The sequence below is a fragment of the Hoplias malabaricus genome, chromosome 11 (assembly GCF_029633855.1).
Source record: "Hoplias malabaricus isolate fHopMal1 chromosome 11, fHopMal1.hap1, whole genome shotgun sequence".
Classification (NCBI taxonomy): Eukaryota; Metazoa; Chordata; class Actinopteri; order Characiformes; family Erythrinidae; genus Hoplias; species Hoplias malabaricus.
The window spans coordinates 31,833,980-31,855,647 of record NC_089810.1 but is presented as its reverse complement, the minus strand read 5'-3'; positions in this window follow the sequence as shown (position 1 = coordinate 31,855,647).

Here is a 21,668-nt window from a genome sequence, read left to right as displayed (position 1 = left end):
TCAGACACACAATTTTAATAGAGAAAACAGACGCTACAATGCAGCTCCTGACTCAAAAAAAAAAAATAGAAAATTCAATACGTTCATGTTCCAGCATCACCAAATATTTAAGAGAAAAGTGAGGAAGACTAGATGAGTGTGTGAAATTGTCCACAGGTGTGACTGTCCTGAATGACTGGGTGAGTGAGTGAAGCTCTGTCCAGGGTGGGTTCCGTCTTCATGGACAATGACTCTGGGCAGGCTCTGGACCCACCACAACCCTGATCAGGATGAAGTAGTTACAGAAGATGAAATGATGAATGTGTATGACTAACAGGTAGTGTCGCAGTCACACAGCTCCAGGGGCCTGGAGGTTGTGGGTTCGATTCCCGCTCCGGGTGACTGTCTGTGAAGAGTTGGTGTGTTCTCCCCGTGTCCGCGTGGGTTTCCTCCGGGTGCTCCGGTTTCCTCCCACAGTCCAAAAAAGACACACGTTGCAGGTGGATTGGCGACTCGAAAGTGTCCGTAGGTGTGAATGTGTGTGTGTGTCTGTGTTGCCCTGTGAAGGACTGGCGTCCCCTCCAGGGTGTATTCCCTCCTTGCGCCCAATGATTCCAGGTAGGCTCTGGACCCCCCGCGACCCTGAATTGGATAAGCGCTTACAGATAATGGATGGATGGAACTGCAAAATTTCCATCAATATATTTATGCAGCTTTCCTCTCTATGAGACGTTCATACCACTCCCTTTGAATAGCTTTAAAACAATCAGCGATTAGATATCCATCCACAGTCTTGTGCGACATTCACCACATCTACTCAACCAGAACGGCATTACAACACTAAGCCCGTATTATTCTTCCACACCTCATACTTCTTACTCATAATCCCGTTTTCCCATGGAGCAAAGGGCTGTGTGGATAACTCCCTGGCCGACATGTGATACACTGATGATGACAAATGAACAGAGAACAGGAATCACCTCCCTCTGCCCTTCCAACACTGATGGGCCTAACATCTGCATACCACCCACGCATACATTAGCATACATTTACATGGTAACACCTATTAAATTGAATCGCTTATTCAAAGTAGGCAGCTTTCTCTCCATTACACTGGCACACTGTGCACAAACTTTACAAAGTTGTACTCTACTGCAATGATAAAGTTATTAAACTTGGAACACTATTAGGAAAAGATGAAATATGATGTCCAGCTATGACTTATCAAGATTTCACGCGCATACACACACCTCAAGCTGAGACAGAAACTGTTAAATTGTTCCCTGCAGCAGTGCATTTCAAGTTTATTTTGTTAAATTAAACGTTGAAACCTTCATTGAATTTAGACACTCACTTTCTATTCTCTTAACCATTACAGACTTAGTCCACCTGCTGCTATGCATACTTTGCATACTTTAGCCCCCATTCATGTTGCTGGTACAAGTGGATCAGACACAGCAGTGCTGCTCTTTTGTGCTAAATCGCTACTTATATGTAATTTAGATGACATTAATCAGTCCTAATATATTTTTTGCCACCCTTCTAATACAACTTAAATATACATATATGCTTAATGTAGTACAAGTCATATAGCTCTACTTTACAAGCATTATATTGTAACGTTTGTAATATGTATCATTTTATTTTGTGCTTCTGCTTTGTTTCTATTTGTGACTTTTATATTTCTTGAAAAATGTAAGCACCTTTTTAATGTTTTTAGAGATCATTCAAGCTCATCCAAGCTCAATGAAATATACTTCAATTGTATTAGAAATGTGTTACATTTAAAAACAACATAACTGAGTAAATTAGGTGCTTACATGATTCATTTTTAAATTCATTCATTTTAAATTAAAAGGTGGTTAAATTGTTCATTTTATATATACATTCCCTCAAATAATCAAATATATTTTATATGACATATTAGTAGGGATTTTGTTCAATTAAATAGTTATAAATTAACATAAGTACATTTTACAATTTAAGCATTCTTTTTTTCCGTATTCACAAGGGCATATATATCCAATATGTTTCAACATTAGCCAGTGAGTCAAGGTTTTATAAGAGGAAAAAAGGACAGGATCAGATCCAAAGACTGATCATTAAAATGCAACACATCTCCTGTCCAATTACTGTTTTAAGTCTCATAACCTGTTGAAAATAACTCAATCAGGCCAGGAAACCTTCAGTTTCAGCCATTATTAATAGACATTGCTCTTTAATGGAAGATCCAGCTATTCATTACAACTTTTTAAGAACTTATAATGAATTTAACTTGAAGATCTATTAGTATAAACTGAGTTCAGATGAGGACAAACTGTCCTTTTCAGTCCTTAACAGTGCAGTTTCCTGAGCACTGGCATTTTAACAGACTACAGTGAAGCAGTTTGCCTAGTGGCCATGTGAGGGAGCTCTGGTATAAGCTAATTTTATTCTCCAGTGGTCAAGGCCATGAGATCTGAATACAAAAACAAACTTTGGAAGTCCATTTAAGGGCCCACCTCTTTAGAAAATGGGGGCGGAATCCATAGTACAAGACACAGAGGGATTTGAAAAGATGCTGAACCATGCGTTCTTATTAGTACTTAATACACATAGCAGACCTATGTGTAGCCCCCACAGTCGTTATATGGACACACTGTAGAGCTATCTTGCTACTGCTGTTTTTTATCAGGGAAACTAATCTTAGCTCACTGAAACTGAAAATATACACAGTGGTATTCAAGGAGCCTCTGTGTTGTAGGCTGTTATCCTAGTGTCCCAGTGAATTTATGATAAAAACTACTATTTTTTATTTTTATTTATTCATTTTTGTTTATTTTGTGGTGGTGTTAGTGTGTGTTGAATTTGTATGAGAGGATCAGACACAGCAGTGCCACTAGAGTTTTTCAACACTGTCCACTCACTGTGCACTCTTTGTCTACCACTTTGGTCCACCTTATAGATGTAAAATCAGTGACAGTATCTCATCTGTCACTGCAGTTTGTGCACAGTACAGTAGTACATAAAATACTAAATAAAGCAAACCTGAAACAATGAGTTACTTATACACAAGACAAACCTAGAAAACACTGAGGATAGGAGGGTAACAAATCCTATACTAGTGAAGTCTGTGATCAAAGAGGGTTGGAGCTAAAAGTATGAAAAAAAATTGTACATTGCTTAGAGACAACATGTGTTCCATATTCCAAGGAGGAGGTGGTCAGAGGTGAAATCAGAAATTCTGACTTCTCATGGTGTGACCGGATTAGGCGACCACTTAAAAGCTGTTCCTCTACCAGAGTGACCTCTTCTTGGCCAGCACAGACCAGTTTATGACCAGACAATATGCACTCTGTGGATACAGACACTCTTGACTGAGAGTCCATAAATGTCCTTAGAAGACATTTTTTTTATTATTATTATTAACAACTATTCAATGATGAGAAGCAGACATAGGGATTTGGACACTGCTCCCTTGAGAACCTATAATTTACAACACCTCATGTTTCTCTTGTTAGTTAAGAAATCGTCAGACAGTGCACAGGCTGGATCAGATCAGACATCAACATCAGCCTGTGGTTGTTTGAAAGACAAAAATCTGCAGAATTCAACACTCCAAAGATTTTGGCAATTTCAAGAAGCATCGACAAAATACTAACGACCAAGGCCAGGCCACTCTCATATCCCAGGGATGATTTTAAGTGTAAATATCAGCTATTTCCCCTTCCTTTTCATATATTGGTGGATTTGTCTGGAGATACCGAGTTTTCAGATCTAGATGAAGTAGTTTTCCCTGTTTTTGCTCAAATAATACTTGATAAAATAATAATGTTTATTGGATGGTCTCTGCATATCACAGCGCAAAGGATATGCAGTCATCTGCATATCACAGTGCAAAGTGTTTTAATATATAATATATTAATATATTAATATCTCACTGATATATTCATCAATTTTTTATCATTGCAAGAACATTTTGTCCTGCTTGAATTAATATTAATGTTTGTAATATATGCATTCATAGTAATCATTCAGTTTTCCCCTCTAGAGTGAAGAGTCTTTGATTTCACAGAACAATAAAGATACAATAAGAAGACCATGGAGAGTTGCTCGTACATTAATACAGTGTCCACGGACAAACTGAGGGGTCTGTAAAGCAGTTGTGTGCTCAGCATCATTATGAGTACTTAATACTCCTCGCAGATCGCTTTTAAATTTGTCTAATATATGCACATCCCCTCAGTCAGGGGAAATGCAAGCCCCAAAGTCATTACACAGATGCATTATAGAGCGCCTGTGCCACTGCTGATTTCCGGAGAGCCTCATCACAATTCAGAAAACAGGGATCTCATCAAACTTCATTCTTCTATGATATCTGATCACAATGCACTGGGAATCTATGACAGAACTTTAATGTTGATATCCTGTACCGCTTTATCTCTCCAATCTCCTGTGAACTGATTTTAAACTCTTTCTGGTTTCACAGTAAACCACAAATTCCTGGCATAAGTTACAGGGTCAACCAATGTTTGGCACAGTCTCCAAGTGGCCACAATGATGCGACATACGCAACACGGGATTGTTTTTTTTTTGTCAGGGGAGACCTCATACAAGGTGTCAAATCTCACCTCCCCATTTTAATTACTGTGAGTCAGACTGACGGAGGCGGACGCACATGCTAAAACACAAACTTTATTTACAAAAATAATAACAAAACAGATACATGGAGCTAAGAGAGACTAACCTAGAATACGGGAATTTACACAGGGCAAACGGGACAGACAGACTAGAGGAAAAGCCAGACTATGGAGCGAAACGATGACAGAGGAAACGAAATGACAACATGAAACGACGGAGACAGACAGACCGGAGTGAGCGACATGACAATGGAAGTAAAACAACTGGATACGAAGCAATACAAATGACCGACAAGAGGAAGTGAGACAAGGGGATTTAAATACATAACACAGACAAGACACACCTGGAACAGATAACGAGGGGGACAGATCACCAACGAGACTGACAAGGACGAGGGTGGAGACACGAACAATAACAAACAGAGCCATGTGCTAAGAGAGCACATGGCGGGGAAAACAGACACGACAAGACAAGGGCGTGACAATTACGAAGGACCCTCAAAACAAGATGGAAATGTGGAATCAGGATGGGGAGGTAAGATTGGGCACCACACCAGAGCTCCTGAAGACTGGAATAAGCTAATGGGCTGTAATAGATGCTGATTCTTTTGTAAACACGTGTGTAGCAGTAGAAACATTCTGGTTTATTCATAAAAATGCATTCTAGCCAAAAATATAGCCTCACCATCCGTTCCATTTTAAATGGTGCAGTGCCCCCGTTCCACATTAAATAGAACTATAAATTATATTCTAGTGCCCCCCACCCCCCGCCCCCATCTTAAATTGCGAAGAAGGTCTTTCTACCTTAAACAGAGCTCTGTAACATCTTCCTGCCAACATAAACCTAAAGCTCCATCTTAAATAGTTTAACATTGAATTTATACGCATTCTTCTTTGTGCTCTACAAGTGATATGAAATATGCCTCTTAAATAATGTAAAATCATAACAACATTTTACAATTGTACATAAGGCAATCAGGAAAAAATGAAAGAAAACAAAACACAATGAGCAGCAGATAATATTTAGTGTTCACCAGATACAATTGACTCAACAGCAGAAAACATTTGGTGACAAACACAAATGATTAAGTGAGCACTGAAAACTATGTGGAGAGCACCTGATGCTATCATGTGCACTCAGTACCTTCAAGTGATCAACCAATTATCAGCTAAGCAGCACATACTATTTAAATACCACAAGACACTTATTAATTAACGTTTTTTTCTGTTTGTGAATTTTTAAAATCATAAATTTCATATTTGTTCATTGTCTTACATACTTGTCTAATCTGTTTAATAATGATCTTACATCTGAAAACAGAGAGCAGTTGAATACTGAAAATGTATGCATAAACATTTAGACCCATGAGTTTATGTTACAGGAATAAGTGTAATATTATAATTACAAATATACCTCCACTTGCGTCATTTCTGACTCTCTATATTATGCAGCCAAAGAAGATCTATGAAAACAGAAGGTTTTTCTGCTGGCGACAGCATTACACAAACACACAAGCACTGATTTTTCAACTAACTGCACTTTGGGGTTAGGTTTTCAGCTTAAGGTTAGGGTTAGATTTTGTTTTAGGTTTAGGTTTACAGTTAAATGTAGGAAAAGCTTTAAATCTGCTGTTTCATGCAGGGTTGCCAGATATTCAGATATCATTCATACACACTTTAGTAAAATACCGGTCTGTTTAAATTAATCTGCGAATCTTGGAACAAATTAATAGTGTAAGGTGAGGAATTACTCTATGTAAGATGAAAGTAAGTTCTGTAAGATGAATTTAATCCACCCAGTCCTTTACACAAGTTCTTATCTAATCATCATTAAATCTCCAGCTCATCCTCCAAATTTCACACAAAATAAATGTCAATAAACAATCCTCTGAAGCCAACTTCAAGTTTCCAATGAGATGCTCTGTAGTAGCTGCATATCAGTTTAAGATTACCTTGCCCAATGTTAAGAAATGATTAGAGAGACATAAAGATGCCATTTGGACCAGTAAAAGTATTTTCTCTGGAAGGAAGGATGTAACTCATTCCAAAAGCACAGGCTTTAATTAGAGTAGTTGATTCCCATAAAATATTCAAAGAGATATTCCGATATTTAGCAAAAAGCAGAAAATCAGCAAAGTATCATAACAAGTACATGAGAACTACTTTAAGTTTGTGGGATGTAAACAATGAATATTGAACACTGAGCAACAAATATAACTTTAACTTGAATGTGAAAGCTATAGGTTTTCTTTGAAGTGTGAGGCAGCCTCCATTTGTGTGTGTGTGTGTGTGTGTGTGTGTGTGAGAGAGAGAGAGAGTGTGTAAGGGTGCGTAGTATGTTGCCTGCGGTGTAGTCTGAATGTGAGCATTAGCAGCAAGCTATTACTGCAAATGTCAGTGCATCAGCAGCACTCTACCTGATTATGTCAATAGCATCTGACATCTGGGCTGTTCACAGATAATAAAGCCAAGGCTGTGGCTTGTGTGGCGCATAGCTGTGGGGCAAGAGGGAAATTAAAAGGAAATAACGGAGCGTTGACCTTGGAGACAGGTATTAGCCAGAGAGCTCGTTCAGACTCGGGCCCTACCAGATATTTTCCCATTGTTTTCTATTGTTAGCCATGGGCTCCCAGCTCCTACTGCTGACAGTGTCCCAGAACAGATGACATTTAAAAGCCATCGACCCGAGATGTGTTCTCTGAATATGGAGGCCTTTGGAGAGCGCTTCTTATTAATTGTGCCACCATTGTTATAGTGGCCCGACTTGTCCGGCTCTGCATCATTGACTGGGAGTAAAATCAAAATAGAGGTTCTGCGGCCATTTGTAAAGTCAGAAAGGTATTGACATAGACTCATGATAGATTTTGCTCTTTGAAATCAATAATTTGATTTTAAAAATTCATCAGTAGTACAAACGGAAAACGAAATGTATTCAATTAATTCATTGTCTGTAACCGCTTATCCAGTTCAGGGCCTGGTTGGACCAGAGCCAACCTAGAATTATTCGGTGCAAGATGGGAATGCAAACTGAAGTCCAGAGCTCGAACACAACCCCCAGACCCTGCAGCTGTGTGACAGCCACACTACCTGTAGCACCATGCCACTCTAACTTATTTAAAAATAAATAAATATTAATGATAATAATATAAGCGCTCAATTTGTACAGTCCTTGGGGATAATTCTGTATTCAAAAGTATGTGTGAATTTTGGTTAAGATGATTTAAATATTTCAATTATTTTGATATTTTGATCACGAACGTAGCATATTACATTATTTATTATTTTTTATACTTCGCAACTGTTACCATTAACATACAATAGAGCAGGACATTTGAATGAGAATTTTACATTGCAAAAAAATGTAAATCTATTTGTACAGAGCAAATTCAACATTAATAAATCAACACAAATAAGTTACAAACAACACGTGATTTTGCTGTGTAAAACTAATATTCACATAATTAAAAAAAAACACCATTCTATAATGTTTACTTGGAACCTGTCCATTGGTAGTGCAGTTTCACAGGTTCATCCACACAAACTCTCTCTGTTTTGAACCTGAAGGAGAATCACAGAAACAGTGCTGTAAACTGTTGTGAGTGAACATTGCAAAGAAGTAAATCCTGCCACTTCTAAATATTTGATAAGACTAGAGCTTAGGGTGAAGTCTGATTAATTAAAATAGATATGTTTCAGAAACTCATATGTACAACCCCAAATGGTAAACTATACATTTTATATATATCGTATGAACCCTTAAAATTGTCCTTTGATCAAATATGTACAAATTCACCCTGAGACCAGGCTAGACCAGACAAGTTGTAATTCTTGTGCAAGTGGTTTGGCTTTAAAGAAAAACCATAGACTAGAAATATTTAACAGTTTCTAAGGTTCTCTTTCCACGTGTGTCCACAAGTGAGGTTTTGAAATTAAAATAGCTCCTCATTCTCTATAGAGCGAATTTTAAAACTTCATGAAAGTACAATGCATTCATGTAGATAGCACTAGATTTCAGATTCTCACATATGAATAGAAATAAATTATGCTGTATTAGAGATATCTAGATTCAGCAATTCAAGACTTGTGTACTGCATTATATAAGGAGGAGTATGGAGAGATTTGGGATTAATCCTCAGTTTCTCACATGCTTCCTGTTGTTTTGATGTCTCTCTTTAAGAAGTTCTATGGCCCCCTACTGGACTGGAATAACAATGCAACCATTTTTATATATTTGTCTGGATGGGGATATTTTTGAAAACAGAGCGATGAAAATCTGAATATTTTCCTGCTATAATTATACCTGCTATTTTTAAAAGACTGCAACCAGCAAACAGTACATTTTTAACATCCATTCATTCACGTTCTGCAATGATCAAAATTATAGTCCATAATAATTGATGCCATGATACTGCTGTGGCAGCTTGAGTTGGGTTGAAAACCACATGGTATTGCTATAAGGGAATAGAGGTGTGTGCAGTTATAAATTTCGGGGGCCATGTAAACATACTACAATTACACAGTGGATATAAAAATAATAATCCTGCCAGGCTGTGGTTGGATGACAGGATGTGTTTGGTGTTGTTGATGCTGTGGCATCAAAGCCAGAGTTTACTAATCCCCCTCAACCTCACCCCCCACTCAGGTGAACACAGCCTGGAGTAGAGGGATGCTACCTGGACTCCAGTGCTAAACACAGTGGGGCAATGTGGAGCGGTGGCTGGGGGGTCATACAGCAGGATTAGAACAAAGTAATCCTCTCAGTGGAGAGGCAGCAAGACACACACACACACACACACACACACACACACATACACACACACACTCACACACAGCAAGGGTGCCAGAGGTTGAGCTGATAAACACTGCACTCTGTCTACACTTCTCTAGAGTTCAGCCTTCCTTAACCTTCCCCATTCATTCCTACACATGCTGGCATTATGTTAAAGCCAGGTAGCATTACATTATTAATATAATTATAAATAATGCAAAGGAAAAGGGATAAAGATAATGGTAAATGTAAATAAACACATGCATTGAGGAGTTGCCTGGAAAGGAGAGAAATTCTAACTACATGCTGTTTTAACGTTGAAATTAGCTCTGAATTTTGATCTCTGTATAAAATGCTAAAAATATTCAAATGAGAATCATAGGTCTCATCTTTCCACAGATGACAATTACATTAGTAGATGACATGTAAACAAAGTCATTTAGGTTAAATTCACACAGCAGGTAAAACTGGTCCAAACCCGATCTGTCTCTTCATATGTGACAGAGATCTGTGTGACTGTGTGAATAGAAAAAAAATATTCTGACTTTTTTAAAGAAGGAATCTGGATAACTTTCACAGGCGGTGCCGAAATCTGATCCATATCTGACTTGTGGCAATGCTACTCTTGTCTGAACAGCTGGATCTGAATTCATGTGCCTTTTTGTCAATCCATGGACATTGAGTATGATCCATGGACTCTGGTCTACAGCATTTTTGTTTTAATTTGAGATGTGTGAAAGATGTGTGAATCTTCTATATCCAGAGGTTCCTGACAGTCATTTATGAGAAGATTAAACTTAAAAACAAACAAACATGAGAAGAACTTATTTCATAATAGTTTTTTATCAGTTTTATTTTATTCATGTCTGTATGAAAGCTGCTCAGATGTGGATCATATTGGAAATATTAAACTCATTGTGTCAGTGATCACCTCCTTCTCTATGATAACTCCATGTTTGCACAAGACTTGGTAAACCTGAGCTGAATGTGAATTAAATGCTTGGCCAGTGTATTATCATTGATTTTGGAATCAGTTCATGTTTTAATATGCTTTCAATCTATCATTTACACCCTGTATTTCACATAGAAATCATTTGAGGGGAAAAAAATTGGAAAATGTTATTTTTTGATACAGTGCTGCACAATAAAAGACCAGTCCAATTCCATTCTTTCATTTCAAAAGGAAAGAGATTTGTATAGAACAGATGGACCTTTACTTCAGGTCAGCAAGACTCAATCATTGTCATTTAGTGCATACAGATTAGTTTAGTACCATGATCTTTTCAGACTGCGGCCAGATATGTACATCGCCTTATATAGATTTTGTAAACAGCAGAAAAAAAAAAGTTCTTCTAAGAGCTGTTGCCAGGCAATCCATTATGAGATCACGTCTGATTTTGTTAGCCCGAATTAGCATGATCTCAGCTGAATACATGGGTTTCTCATGAATTAAATATATGTCAACCCTTTTTCAGTTAATCTATTTTTTTTGCAGTAACTGGTGTGATGTGATATACTTGTGCACTCATGGAACTGAAAAATCCATTTTAATTTGTTACTAATATATTTCCATACTCCAGGAGATTCATCAAATATCATCATTTCTTCTTTTTATCCTTCTATTAGTTCCGTCCATGTTAACCTCCTTTCAGAGATAGGAGTAATTTTCACTCCATTTCAAACAGCAGCTGTGAATGAACCTGGCTGGAAAAGGACACAAGTTCTACACCCACACACAGTGAGGAGGAGGCTTCAAAACAGCACAAAAAATAACAATAAAAAGTCTCTGCAACAAAGCAGCAGAATTGACGCTGGTTGCATCATAGGGTCAAAAGACAAAAATCTTGGTTAAGCAATGTGTGCAGCTACTTTTCTCAACTCTGGCTCTGTTTTAAGTATTTATTCAAAGCTCCTCTCTTTGGCCTTAGCAGGTCTGCAGTTCAGCATCTCCTCAGGTACCCCGCATTTGAACAGTTCTCCAGAAGAACACATCTGCACTTCGCAAAACACAAATATAAGTTGGAACTTCTGAAAGCTTTGGGTCAGTGAGAGCAAAATACAGTTTTGGCTGGTATTGCTTCTAGGATACTTTTTCCTATTACTGTGAAATCTGCTTTGTGGATTTGATGGCAGTCAGCTATGAGAATATTACTGGGGTGAGGTGCTGATGTTGTCTAATCAGTTGTGGATCACAGACACCACTCCAGTTCATCCCAAAAAGTATTGGTTCTCCTTCTCTCCAGAGAGTACAGTTCATCTGGTGGGGGAGTTTATACCACAGACATATGGCATAGAGAATGATGACCTCACTTTTTATTAGTCAGGGGTGCACATTTATATGGTTCATTATCAATCTCTGTCAATATCCCTAAATCTAACTGTAAGCTATGAAAAGTTTAAAGTTTTATTAGAATTTACTTTTGCTATCCTCCTGTGTAATGTTTTCCTAAACAGTGCTGTTTGTCATATATCTTCATGTACATAAAAGATACTTTGGGTGCTTTTCCTCTACATAGTGCCTATTTGACTTGACTTGACTCTACTTGACTTCTGTTGCTTTTCCATTAGGTAAATTTGGTCACTGGTACCTAGAACTGGGTACTTGTTAAGTACCTGCTCACTTGTGGTTCCAGTTGAGTAGGCCCTAAACCATGATGTGTAAATATGGCACAATGCTAATTTTGTAGACATTCAGAACAAAGAAGCCGTTTGTAAATTTGCCAAGTTACAGCAGAGATCACATTGGTTTTTATTTGACTCAACAGAAGCAGCTCATAAAATTATGCCATGGTGTTTGAAGATGTTTATTATTTGAGGTTATCATCCAAAACCTAGTTTTACCAGTTAATAGATAATGATTTTGAATAATGTGAGCTGTTGATTTAACAAATTCATGCAATCAAGGAGAATCTGAACAAAACATTGTTCTTCAAACTCACTCTAACCTACTATTTTATAGAAAAAATCTCTTATATTTCTTATTTGTGTTATATTATTATTATATATATAAATTATTATTTTTGTATTTACTGTGATCATAAATAACTTTATACAAGCACCACCCTTACTGAGAAGATCATCTTAGGTGCCTAAGACCTTTGTCAGCATTGTATATATATATATGTTACATTCTACTATATGTTTTTGCTTTGCTAAAGTAATCCTGTTTTAAATTGCTTTGAGCCTGTTTTGTTTCCAAGGACCCTGAGAACCTGTATATTGTATCATTTAATCTGGCAAGTTTCAGTACAACTCATACCAGATCTTCCATGTTACAGGAAAAGCAGCTAATTCCAGCAGGAGTATGATGTAAAAGATGCAGGAAAATCCATAGGAATGCAGTGCATTGACCACAAATCTGAATGTCTGGTTTTCATGTTGTTCATCATAGCTGACACAGGACAAGCCCAGGGTAAAGCTTTAGGCATACATCAGGAGTTCACCAGAGAGGATCAATAAAAGTTGAAATTCTAGATAGAGAATCGTCTCAGATCCTTCACTAGGGCTTTTCCACTTTATCCAATGTCATAGGATGTTTTGACAAGAAAAGGTAAACAAACTCACTTCTGCTGCTAATATTTTCCAAGAAAAACAATTAATTAAACAATTTTTTCCCTTTCCTCTCTCAAATGAAGAATGGCTTTTTCCAACAGTGCTAAACACAGACAACAGCTGGTAAATCATGGAGTGAAAAATTGAAGGAAATTGTTTACAGATTAATATTTTCTCCTACCTCTGGCACCGCAAACCTTGGAGAGCTGTTGTTTACCTCACAATGGTAATTAGCAAGATTTGGAGTGTACTATATGCCCAAGAGTTTGTAGAGTACCCCAAGAACTCTGAGTTCATCTTCTTTAAGATGCACTAACTGTAGACAAAGTTATTAAGCTCCACAAACAATTTGTGTAATTTGCATAGAAACATAACATGACAGAAGACTCGCTGCGAAACTGCACTAACTGCATCAGGCCTGATCCCAAATGTCAGTCAGAGGGGCATAAAGTTCCACAGCATTACTCTGTTCAGCAGTGGAATTTCATTCTCTGGAATGGTCAATCAAATACTTTTAAGATGTGTTTGAGTGAAATTAGTAATCCAAATATATGTATTCAACATCAGTACCTAGTCTCACTAATACTCTCATTGCTGAAGGCAATCAAATCCTCACAGAATATCTAGTATAAAGCCTTCACAGAAAATTAGATGCCATTTTTTTACAAAAAAATGGGGAGACAGTCAGCTACTGAATAAATAATATGTTTTTTTGATGCAAGTGTCCAAACTAGTGATACAACTAGAAGAAAATAATGTTTCTACTGTTATGGAAAAGTATATTTGGACAAACATAGAGCCTGGACTCTATATTTGATAGAACAAGAATCTTGGAATATGTACAAAATGTAAAAATATCATGGATGAAGTCAAAGATGTACATGTGAATTCCTCCCACCAACTCAGAGTTAAAATAATAAATACAATTAAATAAAACAAACAAACAAAAATGCCTTACACCTGCCCTTTACCTGAAACTCCTAACTCTAATCAAATCCCTAAATGTAAGTTCTAATTTGTTAGAAATGACATACATTTCTCCTGTGTAACATTCATGGTCAACAGTTTACAGCACTATTTCTGTCATTCTTTTTCATGTACATAGACAGTTACCATGAATTTAGGGATACGGCACATCCATTTGATGGGAGCTTGTATAGTGAACATAAATAACTGTAAGTCAATAAGAATCCTAACGTACAACCTCCATGAAGATTTGGCCTGCTCCTATTTTTTGAGACCCTGTAGACCATTGTTTACACACAATTAACAATGCTTTTAATTTAGCACATTAGTTCAGGGATTAAGTCATCCAAAATTCATATTCACAATCATTTACTGACATTCAATACATGTAGCTCCTTGTTCTACTTATTGGAATGAGCCCATTACATAATGAAAGAAAAACATTATTTAATTCTTTTGGAGCTGTGGAGAATAGTATTGCAGTAAACTGCATAAAACCACAGCTGAATATTTATTAATGCTAGAGGTCCTAATTGAATCAATTTTGGTCTGAAATTCATAATGAAATTTCACAAGCTTTAAAGGATGACAGAGGCCCTGTTCTCCCTGACACAGGTCAGTTAAAAGTATCACAATGATTTAAAGCTGTAATGGTAAGGTTAAATAAATAAATAAATAAATAAATAAATAAATAACCTACTATGGCTTTAAGCCTGGGGCTCGAGGCTGATCCTGATTTTGGTCACTATGTCTCTGTTCAATTAAAAATGTATCTCCCAATATCACTAACTTTAACGGGAGAAGGAAAAAAATAACTTCACTTTCAATGGAAGTGAATGTATAAATATTTTTGCAGCCTTTTTCCATTCATCATGACATGAAGGACTGTTGCTGTGTTCAAATGATGTAGTAAACAAAAAAAATAGTGATGATATGATGCACCATGGCATTGAAATGTGATGTGCTTATTTCTGGAGCCCATTTCCAGCTTCACCATTCACTTAAAACTACCCATTTATATTTTATTTTTTAAATAGAACAATAAAACAATTCAGAAAAATGAATCATTGTCAGTTCACTGGCCAATTCTCCAGCTGGGGTCTGATGTTATGAACAAGGGGAAATGCAATGATAAGAGGGAGAGAAAAAATAAATAAATAAATAAAACAGAAATCTGATCCAAAAGCCTCAGACATTAAAATCAATGGCTGAACTGTTGTCACTGCTCACCATGAGAGCATTTGCACTTGAATTAATTTGCTACATTGAAAGGGCCCAAGCACTTATCCATCAGCCTCTTTTTATTGCATTTAGTGTTTGCAAAAAACTTTATTTAGAAGCACAGTTTGAATAAAATATGAAGTTTTAGAACTCAAAACCACTTTCATAGGGCAAAGTTGAAGTCACTGTTTAATGCACTTACATAAGAATAAATTTGAATGTTTGTAAGGTTTGGACTTGTGTTTTGCTTGCAGTGCAAAATATTGCACTTTTTACATACCGTTTACATAATTAATTTTGTACAAGAAAAAATTTCCTATTGGTATTTTAAAACTATAGATTAAATATTCCTGACAAACTGACAATTATATGAAAGAGCAATTCAATTGAAAAAATGTTGTTTACCATAGATGCAAAGAGGAAACAGGAGCTTTATATCTACAAAACAACAACAACAACAGCAACAACAACATCAATAATAATAATAATAATAATAATAATAATAATACGTTATTTACTATACAATTCATAAGATAAATTGTATAAACAGCCTATATATGTTATATTTGTATGTTATGATTTTCATGATTATAAACACGTTGGTACTGTTTCTGTGAGAAATCCCAAAGCCTCACCCACGTTGTGATGATGTCAGTGTGTATCATGCACACCTGGGATGATATCAGACACACCAGAGTACAGGAAATATAAAAGACATTTCTAGGGATATTAAAAGACATCTGCAAACTACTAGTGGTGTTTCATGTTTGTGATGAAGTAAAGGGACATACTTCATTGAAACTATGGTAAACTAAGATAATACATTGGCTATCATAGTTTTTAAAGGCAAAAACACTGTCATCTGTGGCTTTCTTGGTAGTTTTCACCACTATCTTGCCACTGATTCACAAGACATTCATTGCACTTCATAAGTGTACCCCTGAAAAGTTTCAGTTTCAAGTGGTATCCTACCCCTCTTTCCCAATGAGAATGGAGACACCCCTAACCTTAGACAAAATGGAGGAGTAGGCCTAAAGGTGAATGGGATTCACCTCTAGTGGTATGGCCCCTAACCCTAACCTTTCATTGGTGATACACATACTACTTGCTAGTCTGCGGAGATATGTATGTATATTTTTCACACTGTGTGGGAGTTAGAAGGTCACATGTACTCCCACTAATGGTGAACGATATTTCAGTCAAATTGTATCAATCCTAGAAAAGTCATTTTGTTCAAATATGTTCAAATGCATGCTGACTCCGGGCTGAAATTTGAAGGATAATAAAAGTCTTTTAAGAACATATTTTAAGCCATTACCTTAAAAATGACATTTTGTGCAGTAGACTTTTGCATTCTGTCTGGAAACCTTCAGGACGTCTGGCCCCTATAACCATTTTAAACAATGCTGACTTGGTAAATTTTTTTAGATTGAAGAATTTCACATCAAACCACTCCAAATTATTTTTATGGACTATCCATTAAAATAGATAAAAATTCCCCTGTAATAGTCACTTGTACAACATTGACTACTGAATATCGTATTTCAATTCTGTATACTCATTTCAGGGCATAAAAATGGACATTAATAAGATTGTAATTAACTTTTATGGTTATGGCATCTGGTGAGGTGTTTCATTTTAATGATTCCATTCTTCTTGTGTAGCACAGTAATCAGAAGTATCACTCAGCACTCTGTGGGACTTTATTATTTCAGGCACACCTCCATCATACAATTTGTTCTTGAATCCAAGCCTACTGTTGCCAGCTGTGCAGTTTTAATAAGACACAAATGGTTGCCGTGCAAGTGCTAGAGAAATGGATGGAGAGTGGCTTTCTTTTCAGACATTCTAAGTGCTGTAGTGTAGCAGCAAAATGGTATTTCAGTTAGTATGAATTGTATTGTTCTCAATGATCTACACTTTTAAGAGTACTCAGAAGAAGGGTTTGTAAATATGATTTATTGATTTTCAACCACAATGGGCACAGTGAATATTTCAGGCCCCCCAAGACATTCCTGGGCATAATTGGTTGCCATCATATCTAGGCTCTTACCACAGTTTGTCAGAGGAATTTTCAGAATTAAAACAACATAGATGATTCTGGAAAAATGACTATTCACACAGCAAACCAAGCTCTTTTCTTCTCCCTGTGTGTTCATTCAGAAGCTCCAAATTAAGGGGGAATGGTGTGTTTGAATGTAGCTTGCTCATGATTTAAGTTTAACTTGTCTGTAAGTTTGTTTTTCACTCTCTGAATTACCACAGAACTCATTTGTAACTCAGGCTGTTTAGTTTTGAAGCACTTTTGTTCTGTGTTTACTTCCGTGGCTGTCTCCCAAATTTGCAATCAGTTCTACCTTAAGTAATGTAACTAACAGATGTTACACACCTATGAAGAAGGAATAAAGCAACATCCTCATGCTTTTCAATATCCAAACATGAGCTCCAGAGTTCGGAGACACATACAAACACCAGACATTTTTCCAGCATGTAAACAATCCAGGACGTCAGCAAATGATGAGGAAACATTATCTGAAGTTTATAAAATGTGTTTAAATTAAAATTGTGAACATCTTTAAAATAACATGGTTATTATTTCCTAATCTCTGGAATTCAGTATAATAAAGTTAATTAAGAACATCAACACAGCCTACATTTAGTAACTGATACCATGTTTTATAGTGTTTTTAAATAGTTTTTAGACTAAATGAAAAGTTATTAAATACACAGCATTTAAATTCCAACATTACTGCTTTGAGATGTAGCATACTAAACATACACAAATACCTGACTTCTCTACCATTCTCATGGCTGAATACCATCAAATCCTCCAAGTAATTGTTCCAACAGCTAGTCTAAATCTATCCAGAATCAAATCAATTCAAAATATGTCTTTATATAGCACTTTTTACCACTGGTGTTGTGGCAAAGCACCTTTACAGAATTATTGTAGAATTTCTCAATTATCAGAAGACCAGAAACAGCCCAAACTACTGATAAATTATCTACTGAGCCCATTAATTCCAGAGGAAATATTGAAAGAGACATTAAATTTTTGGCCACAAAGTGTAGCATGTACCAGTGTTAATGACTCTGTTTCCTTCTTGTAACAGGTACTTGATCTCCACACAGCAACAAGATTCACAAGGTTAGAAATCTATATATTGACTGACAGTTAATTAGGGACTGATTCAACAGTGACACAGATAAAGACAGAGCCAGTGTGGGATCATAATTTGTAAAGTTTGTAAGAAATAAGAAATATCCCACATTATACTGTGTGTACCTCAATTACACAAGTGCATATTGCTGGTTGTGACATTATATAGATGTAGTTATCACATGATTATAGACCTAAAGTTGATACATGTGTATTTAATTTTTTATTAAATCAAAAATCTTTAATTAATCACTGTTATTATTTGCATTTTTATGTACTTAAACAGTGAATACAGGTTAAATATATAACCGGGCCAACATTTTTATTTGATGGGTTTCTCAGTTAGAAATTCTCACTTCAGTAACATCTAGGAATGATTGCTGTACAATCCATTTCCTACCGTTCTCATAATCCAACCATTCAATATGTTCCCAGACTCATTCTGAACTCTCTGTAATTTGCTGGCTTTGGGTTACAACTTAATTTCATCATCAGCATGCCTCATAGATGTGGGCATGTTAGATCAGCCAATGCAGAATTGGTTATTAAAAAAAAAAAAAAAAATATATATATATATATATATATATATATATATATATATATATATATATATATATATATATATATATATATGAAGTGTAAAGGTACTTGTTTTCTTCTTCACATGCAATTTTAAAATTAAAAGAGCATGCAGCATATTTCAGCACTTACATGTGCTTTTACTGCATCTGTGGTTTGTTCAGAGGGCTTTGCAGAAAGCCTCTTACTGAAGCCTCCCTAAGCTATCACAGCCAGGCGCTGTAATTTTCTCATTTGTAGAGTGCAGCATTGTTTTAGGAGCAATAGGAATGGAACTTAGAACAAACACAGATGCAATGGTTTAGAGCAGAGCATTCTGCTTCATTTAGATCTTAATTCTACATGGTTACAGGAGACATTATGAGTAAAGTAAAGATAAAAAAGATAAACATTCTTCTGGAACCATGAATCAATCACCAGTAGTTATATTTCTATGATCTGTACTGTCCAATTGAAGCTGCACCCATAGTAAATACACAATATTAAGTGGCACTAATATTTCTAATGAGTCTATGATATATTTGTTTAGAAGATGATGGGTGGTAATTGCAGAACTCTGGACAAGTATGTGATACTGATTCATAAATCCTTAATTAATCCTATACAAATGATATAAAATCACATAATATAACATCTAAAATCCCATGCTGTCAATATTAATGTGTTAACACACAGGAATTTAAAATTATTATTTTTATGGTCTTTTTTACAGAGTCTAGGAATATTTTTATAACAGTTTTATTTAGTGATGTAAGCATCACTCCTGTTGAGCTCGGAAGATTTCAGAAGACACTCTCTCTTTCTCTGTCTCTCTCGCGCACACACACACACACACACACACACACAGAGAGAGAGAGAGAGAGAGAGAGATGCAGACAGAGCTTCTGTTCTGTCTCATACATCTCTCATTTAATCCCTCCATGTCTGAGCCACGAGCTGCCATGTAGTGTTAATTTGTTTCATTAAAACGTGTGTCCGCTGATAAGCTCTCTCTAAAAATTGAATCAAATCTACACTGAGATATTATAAGGTAAAAAATAAGAAGTAAATTTAAAAAAAAATCATCAGTTTGTCAAATGTATCGTTACACTTATATATCACCTTACTACATACCCAACGACGCTTTACAATCAACACTGCTCAGAACACCATTCCATTCAACACTCAATCCACACACACACTGGCAAGAAGCAGCAGCCAAATACGCACAGCTTACTCTCAACCAGGCACAACCGCCCACCTGGAGGACTGCATCAGGCACTAGGGTTTCACCCAGCACAGGGTGCCAGTCCATTTCCAGGCATACACACATTCAGTCTCATACATACACACTCATTCACTCACACCAGGACAGTTCTTACAGAAGCCAATCCACCTAACCTCCATGTTTTTGGGCTGTGGGAAGAAACCGGAGACCCTGGAGGGAACCCACACAGACACAGGGAGAACATGGAAAGTCCATCCAGATGGGACTTTAACCCAAGATCCCAGCGCTGGGAGGTGAATGTGCTAACCACCAAGCAACCAAGCCCTTCAAAAAATACAAGGAAGAGCTAGCATTGTTTTTTTTTTTTTTTTTTTTTTTTTTTTTTTTTTTTTTGTGATTACATTTTGTAATCAAAACACACTAGTAATATAAATATAACTTCATTGTGTGGGTCTTACATTGGTTCATTTATTTAAGATTTAAATTATTAGAAGCTAAAGTATTAAGGAGGGACAATACAATTAATCCCAGCAAATTGTGCTATTATTTAGCGTTTTTTTATTTTATTTTATTTTATTTTAAAACATACTGTGATGTTAAAACCACAATGCCCCTTTAAGTAAATCATTGTACATTTGTGTTCTCACAGCTAAAGTGTCTTTGAATAAATGATGTGGTGGGCACCTTATGAGCTGTCTGGTCAGTTGAATGTGATGTGATTTATGTCTCCAAATCTCCGTAAGAAACTGTGAAAGTTAAGGTAGAGGAAAAGTGCTGGTCCATCAACCAGATGCTGTCTGCCAGTTCCATTTCCACCAATTCCATGAAATGATGAAAAAAGCCTGATGCGTATGTAGTGCTTTTATATTCCCCACAGAATGTGTGTAAGTATGTTTGTGTGTGTGTGTGTGTGTGTGTGTGTGTGTGTGTGCGTGTGTGTGAGAACTCTTAGTTCTCAGAGGCCATGTTGTGATCATAAGGTCATCTATACACAGGAACTATATGGAGGGGGAAAAAAATTCTGTCAAAATGAAAATAAGTTTGCATACCTATTCCTGGAAGTGTATTCTTGCTTCCTTGTAAAGTTTTTCCTATTAATTTGATACATTTTATTTATTTTTTGGCCTTGAAGCTTCAATTTGACATTCCTTTCATGCTCATTTTCAGAAAAGTTGCTTCTAGGCCCTGCATAGGCACAGATTAACTGACGAGTTTGTGGGTGCATGTCCAGGGGCCCAAGCAACTATAGGGCCACATAAGTAGTTATGACAATATCTAAACAGCTGCTTTGATTCAAGGCAGGAACTAGCACCACAGCAATAACAATGTGATTATTGAAATAAATTATTGAAATAAAGATTTATTAATCTATAAATTATTTAAATTGGGTGGCTGCTGAAGGTGGCATTGTTGGGGTGAACAGCCGGCACTGGCACTATGTGGATCCCAGTGCTTGAATGCAGTGACAAGGACACTGTACTGAACAAATGGTTGTGTCCTTTGGATGAAATGTAACACAGAAGTCCTCCCTTGGGCCATAAAAGATTCTGGGGTATTAACCCGATTTGTGGTTAAATTTGCCCCGGTGGTCATTTCTGGCCTCCTAATCACCCCCAG